Source organism: Pagrus pagrus (genome assembly GCF_965226575.1).
Source record: "Pagrus pagrus genome assembly, chromosome: 19".
Taxonomy (NCBI): domain Eukaryota; kingdom Metazoa; phylum Chordata; class Actinopteri; order Spariformes; family Sparidae; genus Pagrus; species Pagrus pagrus.
Genome location: NC_140203.1, coordinates 27109127 through 27123832, shown reverse-complemented (window position 1 = coordinate 27123832; position 14706 = coordinate 27109127).

Genomic DNA, 14706 nt, shown 5'->3' with positions numbered 1-14706 from the left:
TGCGGCCCAACTCATCCCAAACCATCTCAATTGGGTTTAGGTTGGGTGATTGTGGAGGCCAGGTCATCTGACGCAGCGCTCCATCATTCTCCTTCTTGGTCAAATAGCTATAACAAAGCCTGGAGGTGTGTTTGGGGTCATTGTCATGTTGAAAAAGAAATGATGGTCCCACTAAGCGCAAACCAGATGGGATGGCATATCGCTGCAAAATGCTGTGGTAGCCATGCTGGTTAAGTGTGCCTTGAATTTTGAATACATCACCAACAATGTCATCGGCAAAGCACCCCCACACCATCACACCTCCTCCTCCATGCTTCACGGTAGGAACCACACATGTAGAAACCATCCGCTCACCTTTTCTGCATCCCACAAAGACATGGCGGGTGGAACCAAAAATCTCAAATTTGGACACATTAGACCAAAGTACAGGTTCCACTGTTCTAATGTCAATTCCTTGTGTTTCTTGGCCCAAACACTTCTCTTCTTCGTCTTGTTCTTCCTCAGTAGTGACTTCTTCGCAGCAATTCGACCATGAAGGCCTGATTCACGCAGTCTCCTCTGAACAGTTGATGTTGAGATGTGTCTGCTACTTGAACTCTGTAAAGCATTTATGTGGGCTCTAATCTGAGGTGCTGTTGAGCCAAGTCAAGTCAAGTCAAGTCAACTTTATTGTCAATTTCTCCACATGTACCAGACATACAGAGCAGGCCTGTGCAGAGACCTTTGGAGGGGCAGGTGCTCAAGAAAAAAAAAAGGCATAAAAACTATATAAACATATTACATATATATATATATATATATATATACACGTATATATATATATATACAAATATGTATACGTATTTATATTAGGGGTGTAACAATACATGTATTCGTATTGAAGCGTTTTGGTACAGGACGTTCGGTTCGGTACAGGGCTGTGCACAGGTGACTTTCCAGAACAGAAGTTGCGTGTGTTTATTTTCTGCCTGCAGCTACACGTGCAGCCCGTTTACATCATGGCTAACGCTAGCGCGAAACCAGAGCTTGAAGACCCTCCCTTGTCGCTTAAGTCTCCTGCTTGGGAACACTTTGGCTTCCTGGTTAAATATTGCAACGGAGAAAGACGAGTCCGGCACGGCGCAGTTCCGCCGAACAGCTGGAGAGACGAAACCAGGAATTCCCGTGATAATTACATAATCACACACGACTGCAGTTATACGTGTTATAAACATACCACGAAGTGTTCCCGACTGAAGGATTAGAAGAAGAGCGCGTATTTGTCTCTTTTTTGAGGTTTTTGTGCTTGTATCAACGCAGTGTTTTATTTTGAAAATCAACCGGATGTATTGTTGTTGTTTCGTGTCAGACTTCGTGTGCAGCGGCACTTGAAACGGCACCACCCGAGTGTGAATATCACTGCTACAAGAAAAAAAAATGACCTTAGTGCAAACGCAGCTGACTTTGGCAATCAAGCAGCCTCTCCCTACAACTCAGCCCGTATGAACAACACACCAGTGCAAACCTGGCAGAGGGACTTAAAGAGACAGTGAAAATAATTTATTTAACTTATTACCAGGCAGCACTTTACAACAGTATTCTATTTTTTTACAAAACATTACAAAAGTTCCGAATAAACAACAAGCGGATTTATGTTTTTCGCATTTTGTTCCCGTACTATACCGAAAATGAACCAAACTGTGACCTCAAAATCGAGGTACGTATCGAACCGTGATTTTTGTGTATTGTTACACCCCTAATATATATATATATATATATATAGCAGTGATCATAATTATGATGAGAAAAGAAAACACATTAACTAAAGGTACTACCTGTGCAGAGATTCAAACCCATACTATAGGATGGTTCTGCTTATTGAGGGAGCTGCCAGCTGAGCTATACATCAGCCATAATGCTGCAATGTGTCTACCGTCTTTTAGAGTTGCCGGCGGTAAAACAGCTGGCCCCAACCGACTTTTATCTTGATTACATCAGCAGGACTGCATCTTCACGCAGCGGTCGCAGTCACCTCGGTCGTTGGCCAGACCGTCACTACTCCCGTTTCATAGCATAAATGCAATATTGTTGCTGTAACGTGCGATCTGTCGGATTTTGGGCTGAGCCCGTCTCTCGATGCTACCAAGGGGAGCCAGGTCATTTCATTTAGGCTACATAAATTACATAAAAGAACTAATGTGCACAAGCACAACAGATAAAGACAAAGACATTTCCTAACACTAAAGTAAACGATAAAGTGCACAACAGATAAAGACATTTACTAACACTAAAATATAAGAATCTTCTATGAATATGTAAGAAAAATAGGGGGGGGGGCAGAGAGGAGGGAATGGGAGAGAAGGGAGAGAGTTCAGCTTCCTGACAGCCTGGTGGATGAAGCTGTTTGTGAGTCTGGTGGAGCGGGCACGGAGGCTCTGATATCTTCTCCCAGAGGGCAGGAGGCTGAACAGACTGTGTGGGGTGGCTGGCATCGCTCACAATCATGGTTGCTTTGCGATTGAGGCGGGTGGTGTATGTGTCTTGCAGGGAGGGGAGTGGGGCACCAATGATCTTTCCAGCTGTGTTCACTATGCACTGCAGGGCTTTCCTGTTGTAGTCAGTGCAGCTCCCACCCCACACAGTGATGCAGCTAGACAGGATGCTCTCAATAGTGCCCCGGTAGAATGTGCACATGATGGGTGGGGGAGCTCTCGCTCGCTTGAGTTTGCAGAGGAAGTAGAGGCGCCGCTGTGCTTTCTTTGCCAGTGATACAGTGTTGGTGGTCCAGGAGAGGTCCTCACTGATGTGCACCCCCAGGAATTTGGTGCTGCTCACTCTCTCCACAGCAGCACCATTGATGGTCAGTGGTGGGTGTTGGGTGTGGCCTCTCTGGAAGTCAACAACAATCTCCTTGGTCTTGCTGACATTCAGGAGGAGGTTGTTGCCTCTACACCACATGGTCAGAAGGTTGACCTCCTTCCTGTAGTGGGTCTCATTCAATCGTCATTGGTGATGAGACCCACCAGAGTTGTGTCGTCTGCAAACTTCACCATGTGATTGGTGCATTTGATGTGTGACATGACTAACCGTTCGGGGGAGTCTTCTGTGGACGTGTGTTGTTTTGTGCTCCAAACTGTGCAAAGAAGCTGTTGTGGTGGTTGTTGAGCAGAGAGATGTTGCTGTTGCAGATCTGTGGCGTGGCTTTACAGTCCATGATGGTCTTAATGCCCTGCTACATGGCAGGTTATCTTATGTGTGTATTCCTGTTTTGCTTCCCTGATGCCGCAGGACAGGTTGGCTCTCGCTGTTCTCTGGCCAGTTTCATCCCTGGCTCTGAAGGCGTTGTTTCTGGCCCTCAGCAGCCGATGGACATCCCCTGTCAGCCATGGCTTCCGGTTAGCCTGAGTGATGATGGTTTTTGTGTGGGTCACATCATTCGTGCACTTACTGATGTCAGAATTAACAGCGTCTGTGTACTCATCAATGTCTGTGTGGTTGTTGTATGGGGCTGCCTGCTTAAACATCCCAGTCTGTTGTGTCAAAGCAGTCTTGAAGAGCAGAGGAGGCCCCCTCTGGCCACACGTGTGCCTGCTTCCGAACGGGTTTGGTAACTCTCACTCTCGGTCTGTATGCTGGCATTAGCATAACAGTGATGTGATCAGAGAGTCTGGTGTGAGGCCTTGTATGCTCCATTTCTGGTTTCCGAGTCTGGTAACTCTATTGAACACTTTTTTGTTTACTACATTATTCCATATGTGTTCTTTCTTAGTTTTGATGTCTTCAGTATTGATCTACAATGTAGAAAATAATAATAAAAAAAAAAAAATCATGAATGAGCAGGTCTGTCCAAACTTTTTACTTGTACTGTATATGTCTAGACTGCTTTTCTATCATTGACCATCACCAGCTAACTTAAATAATTTCTTCATCTAAACCATTAACATGTCAGACCCAATACCAGCTAAATTGCTTAAAGCAGTTCAACCTTTACTTTTGAATTGAACGTATGAACAAACAAACATTACTTTTGCATTGTTTAGAAGAGCGATAGAAACTGACATCAATTATTTCTTGCTAACGTCTCGCATGACATAGCCTACATGTCTGGCACTAATACAGCTACGATATTTGTCATACTGACGTGATACTTATACAGCATATAGTAATGACAACAGCAACACTTATATATCACGGGAAAGAAGTGTGAATGCTAAGAATAACAAAACAACGTATAACGCTAAAGTAAACAATTACCCCCACTTGCACGGACTATCGGGGACAACCACTTTATTCAGACACTTCTTTCTTTTCGCCACAACCTGAAAATAAATAATAACTGTCACATCCATATTTACACGGCACATGTCCTCTGTATGTCGTGTATATATAACGGCATTGACAATAAATTTGACGTTGACTTTGGCTTTGACTTGCTTGTAGCTGTCGTGAGCCTTTGGCTACGGTTAGCATAAAGCTAATCAACTCACAACATTACTTGTCAATTGTGACCACAAACCGCCTGCTTTATTAGATTCACAGTCATTTCAACTACACAGCCAATTACTACCACACATTTAGATTTTTAGCTACGTAAAACTTGCATTGGAGGCTCACCTGTCCAGGAGAAGAACAGCAAGCTCAGTGTCCAACTTCAGCCCGACGCTATTGCTAAGCTCTCTCCGCCTCGGATATGCTTGTCCAATGTTTACACGCGATTTATTCTGTCTATTGTCACTCTCCCTTTTAGACTCTCGTTTCTCTACATCGGTCCTCCTTTTTTTGGCTTGCTTAGCCATGTACGCTTTTGTTGGTAATGCCGGGATAGCGGCTTTTCCTGCCGGGACATCCGCCATTGCACCTTCACCACCGATGGTGAACGTGCATCGACTTTGGTCGAGCAACCAATAGGAACGCCAGAAACAGCTTGCTCTGTCAAATGAACTGTGATTGGCTGAACACTGCCATCACGGCACTGATTTTTTAAAGCCTGAATACAGAGCGAAGAGGAGACACAGAAGTCCAGTGTCATAACACTATGAATTACAATATGCTGAAAGGTTATTATTGATTTGTGACCAAATGACGCCAGAAATAACTAACTCCAGCTTTAACAGGACATGTACCACAGTATTTGTAATTAAACCGCTTCTTAAAAATCTGACACTCATAGGTTTTAGCCAACTATAGGAGAAGCCCCTGACTGCAGACCCGCAGACCTCAATGTGGGCGGAGTCAAAAGTTTTACTACGCCCGCCCACTCTCTAACATTTGACTTTGCCGTCACCGTGATGCTTCCTGCTCGATTTTCCCATGTGTTCCTGTCTCTTTCCTCGGTTCTGACGCCTGTTTCGGTATTATCAATAATGGAAGTAAGTGTGACTTTTATTATATTGTTCATATAATTTTAGGTGTATCGTTAGGTTATGTGAATTAGCTGCACATGAGCTAATGTTATATTTAAACTAACATTTAAGCACGTGTGTAATTAAACAGCTAAAGTTAGCTTACGTACACGTGGATGCTATTTAGCTATGCTAACGTTTTAATTACATGTGTGTACGAGCTTGTTCACAACACCGAACTGGTCTAATAATAATATTAGAGTGCATTCGGTGGTGTATGCACTGTAAGGATACATAACATAATTAAGTGATTGAGTCTTCTAAGAGACTAATCAGAGTACAAGAATGAAATTCTTCTATGCATTCTATGAATGCATAATCATTATCTTGTGGCTTTGTAATCATGCTATGCTTTTTTTATGTATACAGACGCATAACAACCTGTCTCTATTAACAGGATACGTACCACAATCCTTTAAACTAGCTGTAATTAGACCGCTCCTTAAAAAGCCTAATCTTGATCCAGAAGCTTTAGCCAACTATAGACCTATATCCAACCTCCCTTTCCTCTCCAAGATCCTTGAGAAAGCAGTCGCCAACCAGCTATGTGACTTCCTTCATAAAAATAGTTTATATGAGGATTTTCAATCAGGTTTTAGAGCACATCATAGCACAGAGACGGCACTGGTGAAAGTTACAAATGACCTCCTAATCGCTTCTGACAAAGGACTTGTCTCTGTCCTGGTCTTACTAGATCTTAGTGCTGCATTTGAAACCATTGATCATCACATTCTACTACAGAGACTGTAACACTTAATTGGCATTAAAGGACCCGCATTAAACTGGTTTAAGTCCTATTTATCGGATCGATTTCAGTTTGTACATGTTAACGATGAGTCATCCCTGTATACCAAGGTTAGTCATGGTGTTCCTCAAGGCTCCGTGCTTGGACCCATACTATTCACCTTATATATGCTCCCTCTAGGAATTATAATTCGGAAACACTCCATAAACTTTCATTGTTATGCAGATGATACACAGTTATACCTATCAATAAAGCCAAATGAAACTAATCAGCTTACTAAACTCCATGCATGTCTCAAGGACATTAAGACCTGGATGACCTGCAATTTTCTGCTGTTAAACTCAGATAAAACCGAAGTTATAGTACTTGGTCCTAAACACCTTAGAGATGCATTATCTAATGATATAGCGAGTTTGGATGGCATTAACTTGGCCTCCAGCACCACCGTCAGGAATCTGGGAGTTATCTTTGATCAAGATATGTCCTTCAACTCCCACATAAAACAAATTTCAAGGTCTGCATTTTTTCATCTACGTAACATTGCAAAAATCAGGCCCATCCTGTCTCAAAAAGATGCAGAAAAGCTAGTCCATGCATTTGTTACTTCCAGACTGGACTACTGTAATTCTCTATTATCAGGCTGCCCTAACAAGTCTCTAAAGAGTCTCCAGCTGGTCCAGAATGCTGCAGCACGTGTACTGACAGGAACTAAGAAAAGAGATCATATTACTCCTGTATTGGCCTCTCTGCACTGGCTCCCTGTAAAATCAAGAATAGAGTTTAAAATCCTTCTCCTCACTTACAAAGCTGTTAATGGTCAGGCACCATCATATCTCCAGGAGCTCATATTACCCTATCACCCAACTAGAGCATTACGCTCCCAGAACGCAGGATTACTTGTAGTTCCTAAAGTCTCCAAAAGTAGAATGGGAGCCAGAGCCTTCAGCTATCAAGCTCCTCTTCTGTGGAACCATCTTCCTGTTTTGGTCCGGGAGGCGGACACCCTCTCTACCTTTAAGAGTAGACTTAAGACCTTCCTCTTCGATAGAGCTTATAGTTAGGGCTGGGCCTGTCCTGGACCAGCTCTTAGTTATGCTGCTATAGGCCTAGTCCGGGGGACAATGACACACTGAGCTTCTCTCTCCTCCCCTCTCCTCTCCTCTCCATCTGTAAACATTATGCCTGTATACATGCCCCATCTCTGCATGTCACTGACTTACTTCTTCCCCGGAGTCCTTGTGCTTTCTAGTCCTACAGGCTCCCTTGGATCCTGGCCGCGCCCGGGTCGTGGATCGTGGATGCGCCCACTGCTATGGCCCTGCCTGATCGTGGATGCGCCCACTGCTATGGCCCTGCCTGATCGTGGATGCGCCTACTGCCATGACCCTGCCTAACACCCACCACTACTGTCGCTAATATTAGTCACATCTCTGTTACATACGTTACACTACTATTATCGTACTGCATTACTACATACCATCCTTACCATTAATCACTACTACTGTTATCACTAGTAATCACATTTCCATGTGCATTTCATCATTATTGCTGTAATACATCTTTATGTACTTTCACTCCTGTCAACCATCGCTTATAATTGAACACATTGTGATCTCGTTGATCTGCTCTGTACATGCGACATCTATTGCACATCTGTCCGTCCTGGGAGAGGGATCCCTCCTCTGTGGCTCTCCCTGAGGTTTCTTCCGCATTTTTTTTCCCTGTTAAAAGGGCCTTTTTTTGGGGCAAGTTTTTCCTCACTCGAATCGAGGGTCGAAGGACAGAGGGTGTCGTCTCTGTACAGATTGTGAAGCCCTCTGAGGCAAACTGTGATTTGTGAATTTGGGCTATACAAATAAAATTTTATTTGATTTGATAACAGTGATACTTGGAGATGACCTCCTCAAATAAAAAAAAAGCAGCAGCAGTGACCTGTATGCATGTCCGTTTTGCAAGTACAAAGCAGCTGGAAACTATCAAGCGGACAACCACATTAAGGGCCATGCCTCAGTGAGGCACAAAGGTACTACTTTTGAAATGTAGTTATTGAATACACTGTAATTAAGGGTGACCCCCACTGCCCTCATCGTTCATACTTTATATTTACATGTACAGTAAATATACTCGATGAATATAGCAGTGATTTTTTTGTTTTGTTATTAAGAGCATATCTTGTCTGTTTGATTTTAAAATCACAACTATACAACTCAGAAATAGTATGCTTTATGAGTGTCTGGTCATATTTTATTATTGATCTATATGTTATTGTTATGTTTAGTTTATAAGATTCAGTGTGGTAGGTATAAAAAAGACTTGATGTATTTAATTTCATTTATTTCATTGTGTTCTACTTGAATGGGAATATTAAAAGCGCAGTACTGCCACCTACTGGCTCGATTTTAGTTTAGCGGTTGGTGTTTGTCAATGTTGAATCGAACTTTATCCAGGAAGTTAGAACAAAGTAACATAATAGCTTGTTCTGCCAGCTTTCAGTGATGATCAGCCACACCAGCAAATGGCTTGTTTTGAGTTGCTTCGTCGGTACGTATTAATATGTTTGTGTGTTTTTTATTGTCATGTGCTGATGTTTTAAGTGACACATTTTCTATTGTATGCTCATTAGAAACGTATTTCACCTGAAATTTCCTTCTAGCATACTATGTTTGTTAGCCCAGTAGTTTTTGATGGTTATGGTGTACAGATATGATGTAGAATTGTTCATTTCATGGTTTATGCATCTGAAGAAATGTAATATTCACAATTTTAAGATTATTTGTTTATTTTCCTTTTAGTTTCACCTTTGCTTCAGCAATAAACCCGGCAAAAATGATACCCAGAGTCTTGTTTGGAGTAGAGTGTTTAGCTGCCTGTCACCACATGCATGGGACGCATTGAGGACAGAACAGTTATATTATTATATGGTATTATAATAAAGGCATTATGCGTGTTTTCTTTTCACTTTTACTTATAGTTCCTCTATGTGTGACGGAGTGGTTCAATCAGTTGCCATGACAACGCCACCCAGTGGAATTTCACCCCCGGGAAATTATTGAGATGAGATTACTATTTTACTATAGAGTTTTCACTTGATATTAGCACGCAGGACACAGGTTCGATAAAAGATTTCACGGGGGCAGAGAACGTTTTAAATGCAAAAATGATTTATTAAATAACCAACACAAACCAAAAACAACAATAAAGGGAAACCAAACAAAGGTAAAGACAGGACTGGGCTTACCACGGCAGCAGGGATCAAAACGAGGAATGGGGGTCCACAACCAAACAAAAATCACCCGTGACACAGCAAACCAATCAGGAGTGTGAAGAAACCCACCACCAGAGGAGTGAACTGCTGCCTGGGGCCACAGCACCTGTCAAATAAACAAAGAAAATTAACACAAGTCTGAAAGTAAAACAATACAAAGACATTAATAAAGACAATAACGAAATCCAACCAACCAAATGAATATTAACAAAATACAAGACAAGATAAACATATGTTTAAGATTCTTGAGAGAACGTAAAGCAACAAATAACTAAATAACTAAGGAGTGAAAATGGGAAACCAAAAGCATCAAAACGAAGAAGGGATCAAAGCAGCGGTCAGCAGCAGCGCAGCCACGTCAAAACTGCGGCGACCAGCCGCTTCAACCAGTAGTAGTGAGCAGCTGCAGTCAGTAGCTACACAAAACGGACATCAATGTCATCCAGAACGCATCCAAAACAGCAGCAGCCGTACTTGGGGGTGGTGGCCGATGACAGGCCAGGCACCTTGACAGCCCCTAAACAAAAGGGCACAACTTCGTTAAGTTAACAATTTTGGCGGATACGTTAATCATGTCGCGGTGAGCCTCATTCATAAAAACTGGATCTTCACCTACCGGCGGGCAACGGCACAGTCTCACTGACACGGAGGAGGAAGATAAAAAGGGCAATAAGCCATCAGTCAGCCGAGTCTGGTGCCAGCTGATATAGCCGGGCAGACCACGCCAACTCGCCAGGAGGACCGGACGCCAACCAACCCAGGCTCCAAGCGGGGCGATCTGTCCCTCCGCACCAACAGCCAACTGCACACACACAAACACCGGTGTCACCAGTGCGCACACGGCGCCAATTGCGCACCGGAATGGAGAAAGTATACAACCGTGAAGAGCGTTGGCGGCCGCGTTATCGTGCCGCACGGACTGCTCCGCCACGCCAGGCTGCAGCCACCACCACAGGGATCATTCAGCAGAGAGGAAGAGAGAGGAAGAGGTGTGGTCAGGCACCTGCCTATATAGGTGCGCATGGTGCCGCCCCGCGCACAGCACAGCGAGACAGCGCAGTGCCGTACAGAGGCATGGCGGGCCACTACATCTTCCGGCCACATATGCATATATTCAGCCTATATTTCTCTGGACTATGAGTAACTAACATGAACCAATTTCACATTTGTGTTAATTTTTCTTAATGTTCGAGTAATTGCCCAGCCCTACACTGTAATATATAACTCTCTCCTGCCCTTGTCTATCCTTAACTCCTTGTCTCCTCAGCTTTCCAAATTGATATTGAATAAAAACAAGACACATTTTTTGACTTGACATTTTGTCCTAAATTATAGTGCAATGTATTTCATTTAATTTTATTATGTTACTTTAGTGTTCTGTCTCTTTCAGAGTTCACAATCATCAAATGTGGCTTGAGTTGTCGAAAGCCAACACACTTTCATTGCTGCTATTGCGAAGTAACAATAATCAACAGGGCTTAATTTCTCAAGCACCTGATGGACCATGATCATGACCTCAAGATCGTCCAGCGGCTCCTAATCATGCCACCGTGGCCCCTCCAGATCCTCCACAGGCCACTGTGGCCCCTCCAGATCTTCCAGAGGCCCCCCAAACAGGCCACTGTGGCCCCTCCAGAGGCCCCCAAACAGGCCACCGTGGCCCCTCCAGATCCTCCACAGGCCCCCAAACAGGCTACCGTGGCCCCTGAAGACCCTCAAGAGCAACCAACAATCTCCACTGGCAAGCGGAGAACTGTAACTTGTCCACACTGTAAACTCCAATTAAACAGGAAAAAAAAAAAAAAAACATGTATTAAGAAAGCATACACATTGCCTTGAAACAGTTTCAAAGGACAGATTTTTGGCATGTGAGTGTGTGGATCCTAAAAATGGTTTGCTGTTGAAAAATCATTTTGTGGTCCAGCAACACCTATACATGCAGTCAAAAATACTTGGGGGCCCACATCAAAATTGATGTGTGAGGTTGAACAATGCTGTCGTAATGCTGACTTTGCTGTGAGGTCGAGGATGCTCCCTTTTGAATGTCAGCATATACGGTCATTAATGTTCTGCCCACGTGCAGACAAGCCAGCAGTGGATTTGCCAAAAGAGGCCTTGGTGGAAATGGTCGAAAATAAATGGTTTGGAGAGGATCGCAAAGCCAGTCCTATTCAGCGTCAACAGGAGGCAGATGCTGCGGGTGTGCCCCTGTCTGTTCAGCTTTCTGTCGGTGGCCCATCCACAAAATTTCACATTTCGGTTCACGAGCCAAAGGTCTCTTACTATTCCTGGCTTGGAAGGGTTGTGGCAGCATACAATAGTAAGCAGAACAGCTGGCATTGCCCCTGTTCTCAAGTGAGGCATTCTTGCATACACAAATCAGTTGGAAAATGGCACCTCTTTGCAACACAAAGGGAGCTGTTTAAAAGGGTTAAATCCACAGAAGAAGAAACCATTTCACCACAGACCAAACGGACACAAGTGAAATGAAGGAAGGGTCTTATCCACCTAATGACCAAGGGTTATCACAGATGCTAAATTACCTAATTTCACACAAAAAGCTACCTGCTGAACTCCCCCAGGCTGTCATAGAACAGTCAAGAGATGGAATGCTATTGGGTACCTTGCCAAAGCCCTTGATACCAAAAGAGTCCAGATGCAAGGAGTGTGATTACACACCCACTGACCCTCTACTCACAATAACACTGACAATAACGCACACCTTTCTTCTTTTTTCCCTCCTTCTTTATTACTCTGAAAATCATCCAAAATGACACAATGTCCTTGAAATTGTTTTTCAAATCGTGGGAGCCCAGATTAAGCTAACCATGACTTTGAATAATACCATACAATTCACTCAATGTTTTTGTACTGTAGACATCTAACCACAAACTTTTCCTTAAACAGTCAGGGACATCGAGAGCCCACCCCAAGACTATGATGGACAGGTGGACATCAACAAATTCTGGGATGCTGTTGATACAGAAATCATCAGTCGGGGTTTCATTCCATGTAAGTCATGCAGAAACGGGATTTTGAGAACAAAATGTTATGGAAATATGTGTGTGAATTGAGTGAAAGTGGTCTCTTAAACACTACTTGTTGTTTCCCAAGGCGGTCGAAAGAATCCTTTTATTGTGCCCCCGAGCTACCACAACTGGGCTCCATGGATTGGCCCACATACTAGACAATCCAATGTAGTCCTGAACACAGAACATGAAAAATTCCAAGCACCTAAAATGACTACTGATGGTGATGACCAAATGTCTAGTGATGACCCGCAGGTGGGGGGCAACCGCCATTCCGACATGTCGCCATTCCGACATGAGGCCCTAATTGTCGGAATGGCAACACTTATACCTTTAATTAAATGTCCCACCATTCCGACAAATTTTTCCTCCTAAGGTCGGAATGGCGGTATTTTTTCGTTTTTTAAACGTGTTGCCATTCCGACACATCTTTTAAAAGGGTTAGGGTTAGGGTTATGGGTTGGGTTAGTATTAGTCTTGTCGGAATGCCGGGACGAAACTTTGTCGGAATGGCGGAACGTTCGCATGTCGGAATAGCAGTATGTCGGAATGGTGAGATGTCGGAATGGCGGTATGTCGGAATTTTGGGATGTCGGAATGCCAGCATGTAACCCCTGCAGGTAACAGAAGAGCGCCTAGCTGACGAACTCCTTAACTTAAAGGTGAGTTCTAACAGTGAAATTAGTTTTCTGAAATAAATGTTTTTGCACTGACAAAATATGCTTAACATAAACATTGACTTTGAAATGCATTTGTACAACAGGTAGAGGAGGTGAGAGCGCTGTGCAAGCAGTGTGATTTGGACAGCAAAGGCTCCAAGATGGATCTTGTCCTCAGACTGCGTGAGAAGATAGGGTCACCTACAACAAAGTTTTTGAGAAGGTCTGGGGTGCCTCTTGTGAGTGAAATAAAATATTACATTTCAACAATTGGGAAGGAATCCAATCCCCGAAAATGTACATAAGTAGTAATACACACTTCTATTGTGTTATAGGTAGCTGTGCTGTAATTACTTGAACGTGTGGCATTGTGTGCTCTGTCAAATTTAATCTACGAGCAGAGAGTCCATGTGATTATATGGATACTGTCATGGAAACACTTTCCCAATGTCATAGTCTATGACTATGCAAGGGGACTGGCGCTACATGGCAACCGCCGACAACCAGGGACTTTCCATCCTTTTGAAGGACTGTTGGTGGAGCCTAATGTGGACAACATAAAGCAGGCTTCAGAGGGAAAACTACAAGTGAATATGTCTTGGTTGAAGCACCCCAAGGTACCAGCAGATGATGATGGCCATCCTCTCACTGGGTCTTCAGAGTATCTTGTTCTTAGTGATGTGTTCCACCAGGGAAACAGCAGAGATGAGAGGGATGTGCTGAGAAAGATCCAGCACATGCCTGAGCTTTCTGGTTACATCAGCAGCCAGTGTGTGGAGCAGCTGTTTTCAGGCATGAAGAAGAACAATTACTTCTTGAACATGACGACACCCTCAACCCATATATTTCACCAAAGAAATATACTGCACCACTACAATGTGGAAAGGAACAAGAAAGCAGAAGAACAATACAAAAAGATTGTTCCAGAAAATGGGCTGATGCAGTTGGACAGCTATGGAAGACTCATGTTTGGTATGCTGTTCCTTTGTGCTTTTTTCTCCTTTAACCCTTGTGCAAACCAGGGTACATTTTATAATTTGAAAGCCTCAATATATTTGCTGTGTTAATGCCAATGGCATGACATTTGGGAAGTTTTTTATAGAATTACAACATTTAAATCTCAGCTACAATTATAGATTTATAATGTGTTGTGTACCAAATTAGCACATGGCCTCCCTTTTTAGGAGGGGTACATTTGTAACTTTTTAAAAGTGGGGCAGAAGGATTAATCCTGCTGTTATTTCTGAACAAAGTAATGTAATTTCATTGAACAGCTCCTTCCCTACAACCTGTGATGTCCGCTACGTCTTCTGGCTGCGGTGAAGGAAGTGAGGAACAACAGAACTGTGAGTCAGCTGCTCTGATTGACATTAGGTTTTATGAAGCAACTTTGATATATTAGCAGTGTTTTTGTGTCCTTTGCTACAGTAAACAATGACAAAGAGCAGACAGACTTCACCAGTCTTCATAAAGTCACGCCAAACAGGGCATGCTGGGGTCAGGAGTTTCAGAACATGCAAAAAAACAGGTGATGCTAAGTAACTGTACTATGAAGTGTGCTTACTATTAAAAGGTGCAGGTCTTGATTTATTTTTTCTTCCCCCTAGTTAATGGAGGTTTTGGATAA